General features: G+C 34.7%; 1 protein-coding gene and 1 pseudogene across 3 annotated transcripts in view; one reads left to right on the top strand and one right to left on the bottom strand.

Moving 5' to 3' along the window:
- Nucleotides 1–15,706, top strand: part of Homer1 (homer scaffold protein 1) — a 141,092-nt gene that overhangs the window by 39,849 nt on the left and 85,537 nt on the right. The gene's annotated exons all lie outside the window — the stretch shown is intronic.
- On the bottom strand, nt 4,475–15,543 carry LOC107152346 (annotated as a pseudogene).

Below are 15,706 nucleotides of genomic sequence, written 5' to 3'. Positions count from 1 at the left end.
TTCGGCCGCTTAGTGCTTGGTGTATGCTCTGATAGGGGCAGGGTCCAAGAAGCAGCCTCCGCAGGCTCCGCAGTCCTGGGCCAGGGCGGTTCCGGGACGGTTCCGGGAGCCAGAACTCGGCCGCCCCGCACTCGGTGTTCTCTCCGATGAGATCAGGTTCTAAGAAGCACCCAGGCGCTGAACCCTAGCAATCTGTCTGCAAGCCGCAGGCGAATTGCAGCCTGAAATTACCTGATCTATGGCTGAATGAGCTGCGGTCAGTTGAAAACAGGGGAGGTGACGTCAGTTTACCAACATGGTGGCTGCTGGCCTCCTCTGTGGTCTGACCGGTGTGGAGAACCGAGATGGACCGCTTCCTTCCCCGTCTCGAACCCAGAATTCAGCCCTGAGTACAGTGCTTGCGCGGCTGGCAGAAACTGCAGCGCTGTAACCCTGCGTCTCTATCCCAGTGCGCGCTGCAGACTCTAGCCGCGGGGCGATTTGCTGAATAAGCAGTGTTACCCTCCGTGCGACAAACCTCTTGCGTTTGAGTCCCCGTAGCCGATCCTCGTGCGATGGAAATCCTTCCTCCAGGTTCCGGAGCACCCCACTATTGCTGGAAATTCCTAACAAGATATCCTTTAGCCGTCCTGACTTGTCATACTCCCACACAGTGAAGCCCTGTTTTTTTTTTTTTTAAATCGTTGATTTCTATTTTCGTTCCATTATGATCTGATAGAATGCAGGGTATTATCTCTATTTTTTTGTATTTGCTAAGAGTTGCTTTATGGCGTAAGATATGGTCTGTTTTAGAGAAGGATCTGTCCATGTTCTACAGAGAAAAAAGTGTATTTGCTCATTGATGGATGAAATATTCTGTATATGTCTGTTAAGTCTAAACTATTAATTGTATTTTTAGTTCCATGTTTTCTTTGTTTAATTTTTGTTTGGAGGATCTATACAGTGGTGAGAGAGGTGTGTTAAAGTCACCCAGTATTATTGTGTTGTGGTCTATTTGATTCTTAAAATTGAGAAGGGTTTGTTTGATGCTCCATTTTGGGGGGCATAAATATTATGATTGTTATGTCTTGTTGATATATAGTTCCTTTAAGCAGAATGAAATGTCCTTCTTTTCCTTCTGATTAACTTTGGCTTGAAGTCCACTCTGTCTGATATGAGGATTAAAATTCCTGCTTGTTTCTGCAATCCATGTGAATATGTTTTTTCCCCATCTTTTCACCTTTAGTCTGTGGATGTCTTTGCCCATGAGGTGAGTCTCTTGGACTCAAAAAACAAGTTGGGTCTTGTTCTTAAAACCCAGTCTGCCAGTCTATGCTTTTTTTTTTTTTTTAAGTTGGCAATGAACCTTTTGTTTTAGTTTTTTATTTATTTATTTATTTTTAATTTTTTATTGTGGGTTGTTCAAAACATTACAAATTTCTTGACATATCATATTCCACACTTTGATTCAAGTGGGTTATGAACTCCCACCTTCACCCCATACACAGATTGCAGAATCACATCAGTTACACATCCATTGATTTACATATTGCCATACTAGTGTCTGTTGTGCTCCGCTGCCTTTCCCATCCTCCACCCTGTTTTAGTTTTTTATATGCGGTGTGGAGACTTGAACCCTGAGCTTCATACCCCTCTATTCCTCCATCTTGAAGCCTCCTCTTTTGTTTTTTAAAATGTTTTTGTTGACCATTAAATGATCATAATATCTGGGTTGGGGGGACCATCTGTGCCAAACCTAGGTTATTGTATTTCTGAATAAGTGTTGAATACTTTCACAGTCCGAAAATGTATTTGTTTGAGATTTATGATGCCATGATGACTGCCTTTTTAATCCCACTGTTGTGAAATAATTCTAATGCATTTGAGTGCAAAAAACACATATTACACAGACTATATTTGCACACCTCCAAATTGGGACATATCATCTGGCAAGAGTTTTGTCTATAATTTTTGTTACCTAAAAATCTGACAAAAATGGGAAATTTAAATCACAGTTATTTAATACAGCCCCTCAAAAATAAAATAGTATGTGAGCTGGATAGTCATGGGAAATTGAGGATGTGTGTCTCATACATAAAATACCAGATACTGTTCATTGGTAGACTTATAGCTAGACGACATAAGATCCATACAGAAAAGAGTGGCTAGCTGTAATTTTTAACTTTTGACTACAGAAAACTTGATCATATGGAAGTGAGAGTCATTTTAAAGTCTGAGGGTTATGTTGGAATGAAAATGCATAGAGAAATTAGAAATGGAATGGTGGTGTTTACCACTTGAAAAAACCTGGGTTTGGGGCTGGGGATGTGGCTCAAGCGGTAGCGGGCTCGCCTGGCATGCGTACGGCCCGGGTTCGATCCTCAGCACCACATACAAAAATGTTGTGTCTGCCAAAAACTAAAAAATAAATATTAAAAAATTCTCTCTCTCTCTCTCTCTCTCTCTCTCTCTCTCTCTCTCTCTCTCAAAAAAAAAAAAAAAAAGAAAAGAAAAGAAAAAACCTGGGTTTAACCTAATTGGCAGTAGAACTGTGTTTAAATCGGATTTTGAAATTAAGCAAGGAGAACATTTTAAATGAAATGATGCGAAGATAAAAATTTGAGGTATTTACCACTCCTTCACTCCCTCTACCCACTCACCCCTCTACCTGGAAAAATTTACAGGAATGTCAGATACACTTTGATATATAAAAATAAAAACTAAATTTTATACCAAAGAATCATAGTTTGCCTTTGAAAAAAGAGCAGTTTACATATGCTGTATCTCTCATATATTGATTTTAAATATCATCAAATTTAGAAAAATAAACAACTTCACTCTAATGAGTGTTCACCTTAATTATGTTTATACATGTGGGTTAGAATTAGATATATGAGATGTTCCTATGTATGTGGTTTGAGTGCTAAATTATAGATTCTAGATTTTCCACTATCTGTTGTTAAAATTTAAGGTTTTAAACAAGCTCAGGTATGAATGTAGAAATCCTCTGGGCTCAAATGGCCCCAAAATACATTAGCCTTGCTAATAATCAGGGATATGCAAATTAAAACAACAATAGAATACCTTTTCATGCCCATCAAGTTGGCACAAATTAAAGATGTTAATTGGACATTACCAAGTGTTGGTAGAATGTAATATAGGAACTAATAAGAGTGCAAATTGGTAAAAACAACAAAAGACAAAGTGCAAATTGGCACAAGTGCCATGAATAGGAATTTGGATATATGCTATGGTGAGTACCCTATGAAAAGGAATTCTGCTTCTAGTGTATCTATTAAATATGTGCACAGGAAGACATACAGGAGCATCATTGTAAGAATGCAAAAATGGGAACAACTTATCTATCAGGAAATAGCTACATTAAATATTGCCCAACATTCTTCATTAGAAATATTATGTGAACAACATATAAAATTTTAATTTACTTTTTAAATTTTTTTTTGTAATTGTAGATATATAGCATACCTTTATTTTATTTGTTTATTTTTATGCAGTGCTAAGGATAGAACCCATTGCCTCACACATGCCAGGCAAGTGCTCTGCCACTGAACTATAACTCCAGCCCTTAATTTACTTTTAAACTCAAAAAGATGAAATAAATTTTAATATATTTGACATATTATCTTTTAAAGATTAATGTAAAGATCAGTGAGATATTTTTACATTATTTTTTCATATTAAGTCTTTGAAATCCATTTTTTACTTTTGCATTTAGAGCACATCTCTGTAGGGATGTTAAATTTTCATTGGAACTACTTGATCTGAATTTAAATTTCATGAAGTTTACTGACAGAAAAAGAAAATTCATAAAACCAAGTTGTTCTATACTTAGAAATTCTTCATTAATTGAGTTAAATATCAGATAAAGTTAATTTACTTTCTTAATTTCATAAGCCATATTTCAATTGTTCAGTACTATGGTGTCTAGTGGCTATCATAGCACAGTTTTTTTTTTCTTTTTTTGGTACCAGGGATTGAGCCCAGAGGCATTTAACCACTGAGCCACATCCCATCCCTTTCTTATTTTTTGAGACAGGTTCTCACTAAGATGCTTAGGCCTCGATAAATTGCTGAGGCTGACTTTGAATTTATAATCCTCCTGCCTCAGTCTCCCGAACCTGGGATTACAGGGTGTTTGCCACTGAGTGTGACTATAGTACATTTCTACTATCACATATACTAGCATCCTCTACTAGATGTACTGCTATGTGGCAACTAAATTACCTGAATATGTATAAAATAAAATGTGCTTTTTAAATTCAGAATTGCAGTGTCAATAAGAACTGGAGAAATGTTATAAAGTTTATGTTTGTTTTGAGCAATTTTAAGTAATAAGAATGATATAGGGAATAATATGACACCCATGTACCCACTGATCAAAATTTGCAAATGGTACCTTCATATCTTCCTCCTTGATCTTGGGTTTGTTTTAGATTATTTTGTTCAGATATTATATAGATTCAGTATCCACTTATTTAGCCTGTAGAATATATAAAAGTGTACCCAAGGATGATACTTATTCTTTGAAGGTGATATTAGAACTTAAATGAACTTTTAATGTTTAATTCATTTTTCGAGTCTATTGGTATGTTTATTGAGAAATCACTTATTTTAGATTTTTACTCATGTGCCACCTATATTAACAAGAATTAAAAGTCCAGTTATCAGGATGCTACTTCCTTAGATTTCCCTAGTACATACTGTCAATTATCCAGGTTCAGCTTTATTTAATAGAGGAAATCACCTGGGAAAAGAAGACTATTTAAAGTCTAATAAAATTGAAAATACAGAGAATCACAGCCTCTGGGATGGGAGGCTCCTGTGTTTCTCCTTTGCTAGCAAAGCAGTAAACCTTCTTTATCCTTTTTCTCAAAAAAAAAAAAAAAAAAAACCTAAAAATACAATACTAGTTTTAAATGTAATTATAAGAATGTAACTATATATATATACTATATATCAGGTATACTTCCTGTTACATTTTAAAACACTCAGCATTTTAAATAGGTGAAAAGGATAGGTGAGACAGACAATGTCATTTGGCAGTTATTTATAATAGATAGCAAGCCAGGTTCTTTGAACATGGAATATGTTGCTTAAATATATACAATTAAGTCACTTACTTGATGTTTACCCTGATTTTGACCATATCCCTTATCTTTTAAATGCAGCTACTAAAGAAAGTATCCAAGAGTACATCCATACTAAACTCTGATATCAAAGGTTGTACTGTGACCTACTGAAAAGACTGAGATTAATTAAAATTACTCTTAAAGAGAGATGGTATGTGAGGGATATGAACAGTGTTGTTACTATTTAAGTATTTTTTATAATTTTAATTTCCAAAGGGTATTTTAAATTTCTTGATGTCTACTTCAAATATGCGAATTAAAAGAAATAGTTTGAGCTGGGGTTGTAGTTCAGTGGCAGAATGCTTGCCCAGTATATGTGAGGCACTGGGTTCAATCCTCAGCATCACATATAAATGAAAATTTGTAAAATATTATTTACAAATAATATTTAAAGAAAAAAAATAGTTGATATCATGAAAGTATTTCTGATACTCAGTTATTGTAATGCAAACAATGATTTAAACAAGAATTTTTCATTTGAATGTGCAATTAACCAGTTTAAAAAAAAAAAACCAAAGAATTTAGATCATATAAATTTTGAAAATCCTTCCAGAAAACATTTTGTAGTTGTTAGTGTTCCATTTTAGGTCTGTACCTCTGTACTTTTACTTTTAGAATGCTACTTTACTGTTTTGATTTGCCATATATAGTAATTTGTAAGTTTTTAAAAGTATGTACCTGCTATGTTTTTGGTTCATCACTAGATGGAGTTCTTGCAGTATAACTATGTGTTGGGTAGGCATTAATAGAATAATCTTTATTTTCCTTAAAATATGCATGTGTGTTTTTTAAAAAGAGTATTTTTATATGGGCTGGGACTGGGGCTGGGGCTGGGGCTTGGGCTTGATGGTAGAGCGTTGGCCTAGCACATGGGAAGCGCTGGGTTCTATCTTAGCACCATATAAAAATAAATAAAATAAAGGTATTTTGTCCATCTACAACTAAATATATTGAAAAGTATTTTATTTATAAACAATCAACTATTAAATATAACATGGCAATAAGACTGCACAGTTGGTAGAATGCTATTGGATTATATAGTCAGTCTTTTGTAGCATCAAAACAGCTATTTTATTCAATAAGATTTTTCCTAAGGGGTGTGTGTATATGAGAGAAATGAGGGGGATATGACTAGTTCGTTGGTAATCCTATAGAATTACAATGTATATTATTAATTTGCACAAGATAGTTCTTTCTAGAAAATTCTAATACTTAAATTCCTGCTTGTCTGAAGCCATGCTGTGCCACCTTACAATGGCACTGAAACTGAATTCTTCAGTACTACCAGTGAAGTTAAATGGACATTAGGTAAATGGTTTGTCCATTCCTTGAGTTATCCTTGTTGTTGTCCTTTTAGCCTTACCAAATGTCAAACCCCAATCCAGCCACAAATAAAAGGGTTCTTTTTAACATATGAAAAAATTATTTTATTATTATTTTACTATATAACATTAGTGAATACACCAGATTCAATGCAATGAGACACCAGATAACATTTTTCTTTGATTCTCCCAGGAATCTCAATATCATCTGTCTTTTGGCAGATTCAGATTCTTACAATATCTGTGATACTGTCCATGAGGATACCAACGATGTGTAGTAGTAAAGAACATTTTGCTAAGTTTTTCTATTATGGGTCCTTGCTCAAAGTGTTCATATTTTTCTCTTATCTGGTTTTTAGCACTTGATCATTACTGTTATTGTGCACAGGATCTGGTTGAGGGATAGGTTGTGTGTGTGTTCATATGGGGGATATCCACAGAAGGGTGATAGCATACTGTTGTCCTGCCTTCAGATGTCAAAGTGAGCTCTACTTGCAATTATAGTCATCTGGAAGAGAAGAAAATATATTTATTGCAAACACCAGATAAAGCTCTGTTTTGAACTGGAGATACATACTTCAAGAAAGTTCTCTTTGATATCCATTTTTCTTAACTTTTAAAATTTTGAATTAGTTGTAGATGGACTTAATACCTTGATTTTATTTATTTAGTTTTATGTGGTGCTGAGGATCGAACCCAGTGCCTCACACGTGCTAGGCAAGTGCACTACCCTTGAGCCTCAACCCCAGCCCCTGATATCACCCATTTTTAATGCTGTTGATGCCATGGTGTTTAAGATGATCAGATGATATGATGAAAGGTGTAGTGAAGAGCAACCACCTTTAAAATCTGCTTCTAGGCATACCAAATTTTTATTCCTGGAGGAGTCCCCAGAGCCTCAAGGTCAATCAGCTCCAGCCGGAGGATGTTGGTCAGCACTAGAGGGGCGCTACAGGAAGCAAGAGATCACCTGCAGGCCCTTGTACAGGACTGCTGCAGTCTGGAGATGCTGGCAGCTTTGTCCTGCAGGCAGGACAACGCCATGTTGCCTCAGTCTTTTTTCTGTCTTACATCCTTTTTATTTACTCTAATCAAGAAGGATATTTTCATGGAAAATGATGTACCTTTAGCCCTTTAATCCTGTAGATGGGCATGTTTGTGTATCTGCTCGTTTTCTACTTTCCATTTTTTTCCCTTTTTTAGTGTTGGGTTTGAACCCAAGTGTGCTTTACACTGAAATATATCAGCAGTCTTTTTTAAATTTTAATTTTGAGATGGGATCTCACTAAATTGCTTAGGGCCTCCCTAAGTTGCTGGGGCTGGCCTTGAACTTGAGAACCTCCTGTGTCAGCCTTTAAAAATGGCCCCTGAAACATTTTTTTTCCTCACTGGTAATTGTAATGTAAATGTAACTTTTAAAAATATCTTTTAGTTGTCAATGGACTTTTATTTTATTTATTTATTTATATGTGGTGGTGAGAATTGAACCCAGTGTTTCACACATGCTTGGTAAGCATTCTACTGAGCCACAACCACTGAGCCACAACCCCAGCCCCACATAAATGTAATTTTTACACAGTATTTTAAATGATGTTTTAGTACCTGTGCAAGGTTTTCAAAAAGTGGTTATAGGATTATAAAGAGAAGTAGAAGTCCCCTATCCCATATTATCCATATCTAGCCTAACCCCTAGATGCAACTACTTAAAAAAAAATTCTAATCTTATTTCTCTTGGTGGTTTCCTCCATAACATTAATAAGTTCTTATACTACTGTGTTAAAACTTTGGAGATTAAATCCATGTTGCAGAAAGTCAATGGATAGTCAACTTTTACCATTTCCATATTTTTCTTTCCACTGCTTCCTGCCACTCAATGCAATTATTTTGTATAAGTTTCTCCATTGATTAGCTCTACAATTTTTTTTAATTACAGTTTGTATTTATTTATTTTTTTATTGGTTGTTCAAAACATTACAAAGCTCTTGACATATCATATTTCATACATTAGATTCAAGTGGGTTATGAACTCTCATTTTTACCCCAAATACAGATTGCAGAATCACATCGGTTACACATCCACTTTTTTACATGATGCCATATTAGTGACTGTTGTATTCTGCTACTTTTCCTATCCTCTATTATCCCCCCTCCCCTCCCCTCCCATTTTCTCTCTCTACCCCATCTACTGTAATTCATTTTTCTCCTTGTTTTTTTCCCCATTCCCCTCACAACCTCTTATATGTAATTTTGTATAACAATGAGGGTCTCCTTCCATTTCCATGCAATTTCCCTTTTCTCTCCCTTTCCCTCCCACCTCATGTCTCTGTTTAATGTTATTCTTTTCCTCCTGCTCTTCCTTCCTGCTCTTCCTCCCTGCTCTGTTCTTAGTTGCTCTCCTTATATCAAAGAAGACATTTGACATTTGTTTTTTAGGGATTAGCTAGCTTCACTTAGCATAATCTGCTCTAATGCCATCCATTTCCCTGCAAATTCCATGATTTTGTCATTTTTCAGTGCTGCGTAATACTCCATTGTGTATAAATGCCACATTTTTTTTTTATCCATTCATCTATTGAAGGGCATCTGGGTTGGTTCCACAGTCTAGCTATTGTGAATTGTGCTGCTATGAACATCAATGTGGCAGTATCCCTGTAGTACGCTCTTTTAAGGTCTTCAGGGAATAGTCCGAGAAGGGAAATAGCTGGGTCAAATGGTGGTTCCATTCCCAGCTTTCCCAGGAATCTCCATACTGCTTTCCAAATTGGCTGCACCAATTTGCAGTCCCACCAGCAATGTACAAGTACATTTTCCCCACATCCTCGCCAGAACTTGTTGTTGTTTGACTTCATAATGGCTGCCAGTCTTACTGGAGTGTAGCTCTACAATTTTAAATGAGTGCCAAAAATTCTAGTGTGTACTGTGGAAATGTGTTATGAAGTTAAGGAAAAACCAGTCTATAGCTAGCCAGGTAGGAGTTGTCACAGACCACTAATCATTTTATTTTGGGGAGCATGCTATAAAGTTTATTATATATAAACTTCTTCCTTCAATTATAATTTGTGTAATTTTTTTTTTAAAAATGACAACTGTTTCAATTAGGAAACATCATAATTCTGAAGGTAGTCTTGATTCATTAGATCAGTGTTATAGTCAAGAAACCTGGAGTCTTTGTTTTTTTCCTGTCTGCTATTGTTAACTAAGAATGTTGGCCTTATTCTCTGGTATGCTTTGCTTACAGTGCTAGGATTGCTTCTTCAGGTCCAGGTGTCACATGCAAATATTATTTAGAATATTCTTTCTTAAATGTAAAATTATCTCTATGTGAATGTTTCTAGAAACTTCAGCAAACTTTTCCTAGTTATTTTATTGACCATAATTGATTCAGAGATCCATTCCTGAACCAGCTTCTGGCAAGAGTGGAATTGTCACAATTATTCCATGGTGAAGAAGAAGGTGGTGTATTTGAGATTTCTTAGGGAAGTGCAAAGAAGAATAAATAGTGGATAGTCAGCTAAGAATGTCTGCAACAGCATCAAAATCTTCGGTAGAAATATTACTAACCTTGTTTGTAATACTTCTGTCAATCTAATTTCTTTTGAAAAATTAAGTGGAAAGTCTGGAAATTATTTGAAACCATACCTTCTCTTTATCTCTTTTGCTACATTATCTATTTGTACTTATATATTTGAAAAAGGACATTTGTAAGCTAGGCATTAAAGGTACTAGGAAATGTATCATTTCTCTTCCTTCCCTTTAGTTTCATTGTTATTTATTGGACCCATATCTTTGTACTTCCTTGGAACAAGTATTTATTGAGTAATCACACAATATTTGCAAATATAGACTTTAGTAATTTTAAACAGCATTATCATTGATTTTAATCAAAGCTATCCAAATGACAAATGTTAACTTTTTGCATTTTTTTTCTATATTAGAACTTTTATATCTTCTGGCAAATAATCTTTTTGTTTTGCTTCAGTTTTTCTTATTGCACAGATGCCTGACGGCTAAATGTAGTAATTCTCTGTCAATTCTAATGAGTTTTATAAGCCTTATTTTAAATTTTTTTGTACTGGGGATTGAATCCAAAGCTGCTTAACCACTGAACCCCATTCCAAGCTCTTGATATATTTTATTTAGAGACAAGGTTTTACTAAGTTGCTTAGGGCCTCGCTAAGTTGCTGATGCTGGCTTTAAACTTGCGATCTTCCTGCTTCAGCCTTCTGAGCCACTGGGAATACAGGCGTGGGCCTCCACACCTGGCTGTATTAGCCTTATTTTTAAAACAATATTCTGATTTTTCTACTTTTTTTCCTCAGAGTTACCTTATACTTAACATTCTTACAATTTTCAACATCCATATTAAGTTTTAGACCCATCGCTATATATAGTACTTTCATAAAATTTCAACCCAACATGAAGAATTTCAAAATTATTCTTATACTACTAGTATTCTGGAATTATTTAATGAACCAATAACAAACAACAAAAACTACTCCGGCAAGCTTTTCTTATATCATGTAGTAGTTAGAGCTACTTATTGTCCTGGTTGTAGATGTGTAAGAAATTACCAAGTAAAAGATTCTATAGGATAAATATGTATGTGTGTGTATAGTTTTCCTTTTTTAAGCTGGTTTAAAGCATTTCATGCAAAATTCATTCTTTTAAATTTTAGTTTTAGATTCTTTAGTTTCTTACCAGAGTTACTTTGAGTGTTCTTAACAAATATCTAAGAAGTTGTGGCTCAGTGGTAGAATGCTCGCCTAGCACACAGACACTGGGTTCAGTCCTCAGCACCACAAAAAATAAAGGTATTGTGTCCACCTACAACTAAAAAATATATATTAAAAAAATACTGTAGTCACTATTAAATAAGACCTCAATTTTGTATTGTCTTATATGTATTTTCTAGTAAACATTACTACATAAAGACCAACTTTCATTGAAATAATATTTACCTCAAAATTTGTCTTTAAAAAAATTATTATATTGTGGTTATAAATATAAGACCTAGGAGTGTTTATGTGTTACAGGAAAAAGAATTTTGAAGTCAAATAATTTTTCATGTGCTGGATTATTTGGGGTTACATGGGTTTCTTTACTAGAAAACTTTTTAGAATATTAATATAAGTGGGCATTTTAACTATTTTACAATAAGATGTAACAGTGTTTGCAAAACTAATTTAAATATGAAATACTTATTTCTCAAATTGTTCTATAGAACACAATGTGAGAAACACTGGTATTTGATCCAATTAGTAGTTGTGCTAATTATTATAAAAAAAAGTAGAGTGTTTCACCTTGACTTATGAGTGCCATCCAGTTTATTCGTAAAGGGGTTAACCTTAACACTTGGATACTAGAGACAATCAGCTTCAAATGCGTTTGAGATCTTTTTAATTTGGGTATACTTTCTCTACTACTTCTACAGCTTTCTCTAAATGAAATGTATTGATGTGTACTATTGAAATATATTTTTAAAAGACTGATCATAAGACCTCCTGAGTCCCCTGGTTTTTTCACTACAAGTTTGAGCTCTAAATGAGTGTTTAAATTCCTGACTCAGCACTCTACATGAAAGCTCTGTAGGCATCTAAATTCTGTCAGACCTGTGCTTTGCTCTTCCTTTCCCTTCCCCCATCTAACACTTTAATTTCTGTTTCCTATCTTGTCTTTTAGCACTGTTGTCATTCTTTTTAGTCACCCCACACCCCAGAGAATCAAATTCCTCTTGCATCTCATACATCAGGACTTCCCAGCCTTGGCATTGTTTACATTTTATGCTGGATAATTCTTTTTTGTGGAGAATTGTCCTGCGCTTTGTAGATATTTAGCAACATCCTCAGCTGCTACCCACTAGATGCCAGCAGTATCTCCCTCAGTTGTGACAATTGCAGTGTCTCTACAGACACTGTGAAATGTCTCCTGAGGGACAAATCACTTCAGTTTAAGAAGTTCTGTTCTATATCCAATCTGTCAATTTATTGTTATTGCTTCCTAAATCTACCTTTAATCCTTTCTCATGTCTTCACCCTACTCTCTAACCTCCTATCCTCTCTTTAATACTTGAGATGGTTTAGTAAGGTTCTTACTGTGACCAGTGCTGTTTTTCTCCAAACCACCTCCTTCATTCAATTTATCTTTACAAAATGTAAAACTGTCCTGTTTTTAATTTCCATTGCTTCCAGTGGAAATCCTTAGAAACTTTCTAGCCTCATTTTTCAAAGGCATTGATTGTTCTTGCTACAGGTATTGGTGTGCTATGCCCTCTTGCCACGGTTTGTCTCCTTATGTATCAGTTTATTCATCATAGCCCTTAGTCACTTATTTTCAGAGAATCTATTATAGTGAAGAGCATTTTACTTTTATTTTTAATTAGCATTTTACTTTTACTTTTACCTGTTTTCCCTCACCAAATTTTAACTTTTTGAGGATAGAGACCATCTCCATCCCAGTTTTGTTTTGTTTTGTTTGTTTGTTTGTTTGTTTATTTATTTGGTAATACTGGGGATCAAACCTAGGTGCTGGCAAGGTAAATGCCCTACCACTAAACTACATCCCCAGCCGCCATCCCAGTTCTTGGCACAGTAGATATTCAATAAGTGTGGATCATTTACTAGTTAGTATGCCCTGTCAGATGCAATATATTCTCATTACTTCTAGGAATTATATTCTCTATATTAGTAGTGATAATTATTCCTCAAGTCTTTATCTTTCAGACTTCAGTAGGTCAGCTTTTGATCACAGAAATCTTTTTTTTTTTATTGGTTGTTCAAAACATTACAAAGCTCATGACATATCATCTTCCATACATTTGATTCAAGTGGGTTATGAACTCCCATTTTTTACCCCAAATACAAGTTGCAGAATCACATCGGTTACACATCCACATTTTTACATAATACCATATTAATGACTGTTGTATTCTGCTACCTTTCCTATCCCCTACTATCCTCCCTCCCCTTCCCTCTCATCTTCCCTCTCTACCCCATCTGCTGTTGTTTAATTCTCTCCCTTGTTTTTTTTTCCCCTTTCCCCTCACAAACTCTTATATGTAATTTTGTGTAACAATGAGGGTCTCCTTCCATTTCCATAGTTTCCCTTCTCTCTCACTTTCTCTCCCCCCACTCGTCTCTGTTTAATGTTAATCTTTTCCTCATGCTCTTCTTCCCTGTTCTGATCTTAGTTGCTCTCTTTATATCAAAGAAGATGATCACAGAAATCTTGAACTATAATTTTCTTTAAGAAACCATCTATTCATAAGATAATTGAAGAAAGTCATGTACTTAATTTTCAAATGTCATGCTTGTAACTAGTTAAAAAATTTATTCTGAAAGGAATTCTGTGGATTAACTAAATTGGGTGAATTAATGATGTGTGAAGAGTTTTTACCAGATGCAAAACATTGCATTTCCATTGGATTTGTTGATTGTTTATAGAAAGCTTGCAAAAGCAATTATTTTAACAGCTAATTTAGTTTTTTAGAAAATGTCAATCAGAACACATTTGTGTAATTACCATTCTGAACTACTTAGAAATCTAACTCCCCCATCAAATGAAAACAACAAAAAACTATCAAGTTAATAAAGAAATTGTCTGTCACCCCTGCCCCTTCCTTAAATGCTTTCATAGAGTTGTGTATGATTATATTTCCCTGAGTTGGAACTAGCAACAATCAGTCTGATCAACTGCAATTTTACCTGGAACTGTGAAAAGTGAAAAAAAGAAAAATAGGGATTCTGAGGCTTTTGGAAGATAAACCAAGTTTTAGCATCAGCCTTACTGCAAGTCAGGGATTGATGGGGAAAAGGGAATGAATCTGCCTGGCTAGATAGTTAATAATTACTTATTAAATGAATCCATATATAATAGGATATAAACAAGAAGGGATGACTCTCTGCTTTTTTTTAGGGAGTGGCACAAAAATTGCTTTCAAAAGAAATTCTTTAATAGGAAGGTTTTCAGAAACAAAACTGGGAAAAAGCTAGGTTACCTATGGGAAAAATACCTCCCTTATTTAAAAATACACTGCCTTCTCAGGGCCACCGTAGAGAATGGGAGTCATATGATGCTAGCCCATCATTATTAACCTGAGGAGTTGCCAAGCACCCAGATTTGCTTTGACTATTTTTCTGATTCTCTCCTTTTTTTTTACATTAATATTTTTAATATTTTAAAGTAAAATTCATGAATTAGCTTAATATTAAACATTACTAGTTAAAATTCTCTTTAGGATTTTGAACTGCTTCAGAAAAGAAAGGTGTGTAGTAAAATGAAAGACATGTAAATCATTCAAACTGGGGAAAAAAGACAACAATAACAACCTGAAAAATGTTGTTTCCAAATAAGTTTTTACTCAGAATTTGAAAATTTTTGTATTGTAATGGCTCTGTTACATGTGAACCATTTTATGTTTGTTTTCTATAATGTAACAAATTTTTTTTTAATATTCTGAATTTGTATTTTTATTAGTTTTGGTTTTTAAATTGGAATTTTTGAAATCTCTTACATATTCTTAAGGCTCTACTTGATTTAAGAAAATGATATTTGTGGTTTTGAGCAATCCCCCCGCCACATTCTTCAATAAAGTATGTAAATGTATAGCGCATAAACTATGTAAACTTTCTCAGTAATTTAATTACCTGTTGTAAGTATTAATAATGTAGTTTTAAGTGAGTAAAAACTGGTAATCTCATAAGTGTCAAATATACTTTATTTTAACAGCGTACAGACCATTCTTATTATTCATAGTAGTTATGATCTATAAAGGTGTCAGGAACACTGAAGGGTCCAGCCAATACTGGACTATTACTTCTGTAGAAAATACAGTGTCATGTTCCTGCAAGCCTCTTGTCATAGCATTTTTGTTAATCAGCACAGAACTTTTCATTTTGTGTATTTCTTGTAAGACACCTCATTTAATGTGTATTGTTGCTGCATTAACATTGAACTAATGGCCAACAGCACTATTAATCCTTGCCTGAATGAAGTTTATCTAACACATATTTTTCTCCATAAGGTACATTGTAGCCTTCTTGCACCCAGGAACAGAAAGCATTTAGCAACTCTTCAGCAGTATGCTGAGGGGCCATTTTAAACTGAAAGCACCAACAATGAGCATAAAAATTCCAAAAAATGTGCTAAATAGATTGCAAAAGGGACACTTGTTATGTAGTATGAGTGCCGAAACAAGAAAGTAGAAATATCGTCTTGTTCCACTTTAGAGGAAACATGCATATCAGGACACTCAGGTTT

This window comes from Marmota marmota, unplaced genomic scaffold, assembly GCF_001458135.2.
Source record: "Marmota marmota marmota unplaced genomic scaffold, marMar, whole genome shotgun sequence".
Lineage (NCBI taxonomy): Eukaryota > Metazoa > Chordata > Mammalia > Rodentia > Sciuridae > Marmota > Marmota marmota.
Note: the sequence above shows the minus strand (reverse complement) of the source record. Positions and strands in the feature narration are given on the sequence as shown.